Below are 2,195 nucleotides of genomic sequence, written 5' to 3'. Positions count from 1 at the left end.
CGCCTGCAAAAAGATTTAACTCTGTACCAATTGTGTCAGTACTATTTATCTGTAAATAAATAAATAGCATGTGTGAAGTAATAAACAGTATTTGGCGTTTGCGTAAGAATAAATTCAACTGCAAGCCAAATTACTGTATAAGAAAAATTCTAAAAACTAAGTATTTCATATGTCAGGATATTTGTTGAAAAAAAAATCCATGATTATATGAGACTCTTAATTTCCAGATTGGAGTTTTCTTGAAAAAAGATGCGGGCAAATTTTGGGGTATAACACATACGTTTGTCTTGAGTTTTTTTTTGAAAAATGTTAAAGCAGGAGATGTAAAAGCGTGATATTTGTAAAAACATGATATTTGTAAAAAAGAAATACCAACTCAGCATTTTTGGTAAACCTTAAGGAGTCAGGATACCTTTTTAGTGACAATATGCTTTCGAACTAACCATGCTTCAGTTAGGACTTTCAAGGGTTGTAACGTGGCTTGGTTCACGGTTTAAGAAACAAAGGATAAAGGCTCAAAATTTGATTGTACCCACCCCTCTTCGTGATGATCTTCAGTCCTAAGCTCAGTTAATTCAACTTATGCATTCAGGTTCCACGAGACTTTTGGATTTGCACCTTTGATAATGATGATGGTTCACAAGCAAAGAGAACTTTTGAGATGGCAGTCACTTCTTCCTTTTGGTAGTCACAACATTGTGTTATTCAGGAGTTTATTGATTTCTCTTTTTTGATATCCCTAACTTTTACCTGAACTGTCTATTTTGAGCTTACAGTCAGCGGGATGCCTTGATTTTTGCCTAAGTCATCTTTTTGATTTTTGACTTAGCAGGCTTTTCTTTGTATATATGTTTTTTCATTTTTTTTGAAAGATATTGACTGCCTTGTTTGATGATTGATGAATCCTCATTGGCTTTTGATTGACATCTCCAACACTTCTTTGATGTGTGCGGATGAACGCTTGTGATTGAAACCTTTGTTGAAAGGTGTACTGAATGATTCTCTTAAAATAGAATGCACGGCCAAATTAACTGAGAACTACCCTGCCCCAGGTTATGATCAAGGGTTTTAATTAGTACAAGAAAGAAACTTCTACTTCTTAGGCTCAAAGGGGTTGACGAGGGATTAACATCCTTATATCTCCACTGTTTAGGAATTGAAACAATGCATGTACATCGTCAGCATAGTCTGCTCAAAAGCATACTGTATGAGGTTGTGGTATCGTTTTCGTCATCCTCCCTTTAAAGGCTTACGGCTTAGCAGGAGTTGGATATCACAAAACACATGCAAAGTAAAGACATAATGAAAAATGAGTGATAGCGAAATAATTTATTCAAGACAAACATATGCAATGCACTGATGATGATTATTAAAGCAAATAATGTCTATCATAAGTCAAATGTTTAAACAAACAGAATAGAAATCAACAACTAAAAAGTAAAACTAATGATCTGAAAGTTCATCTTTCTAGCCATCCACAACATTAGCAATCTTGTTGTGATTAGGCATGGGAGTAGTGATCACATTAGGAGTTGCAGGAGTATCAAACTCAATTTCACCAACGTCGATCATATCTTGGATCTTATTCTTCAACGGCCAACAATTCTCTGTGTCATGTCCAGGACTATTAGAATGATATGCGCACCTCGCATTGGGCTTGTACCTAGGAGCAGAAGTGTTAGGATTCTTAGGAGGATCCCTCAGGGTGATCAAATTTGCCTTTAGAAGATGTTGTAATGCTTGAGCCAGTGACATATTGATCTTTGTGAATTGTCTTTTAGGCGCGTTATGTTTACGTTGTGGTTGCGATGCTGGTGTGGAGATCAGAACTCCCCCAACCTGTTGGTTGCGCATAGCATTAGCCATGTAAGGCCCCTTAATTGGATTAAAGTCAATGATCTTGTCGTCAATTAAGTCTTGGATCTTATGCTTCAATGGTCCACAATCCTTTGTGTCATGACCAGGACTATTTGAATGATAAGCACATCTCGCATGGTACTTATACCCAGGAGCAGGATTGGTAGGAAATGAATATAGAGGCAATGGAGTTATCAAGTTCTGATCGAGCAGTTGTTGTAGAACTTGAGACAATGGCATGTGCAACGGAGCGAATGACCGCTTGGGTTTGGATTTCCATTTATCTTGCCCATCTTGATGCTTATGTTGATTCTTCCCCTTCTCGATCAGAAGTGCCT

The sequence above is a fragment of the Vicia villosa genome, unplaced genomic scaffold (genome assembly GCF_029867415.1).
Source record: "Vicia villosa cultivar HV-30 ecotype Madison, WI unplaced genomic scaffold, Vvil1.0 ctg.000817F_1_1, whole genome shotgun sequence".
Taxonomy (NCBI): Eukaryota; Viridiplantae; Streptophyta; class Magnoliopsida; order Fabales; family Fabaceae; genus Vicia; species Vicia villosa.
Note: the sequence above shows the minus strand (reverse complement) of the source record.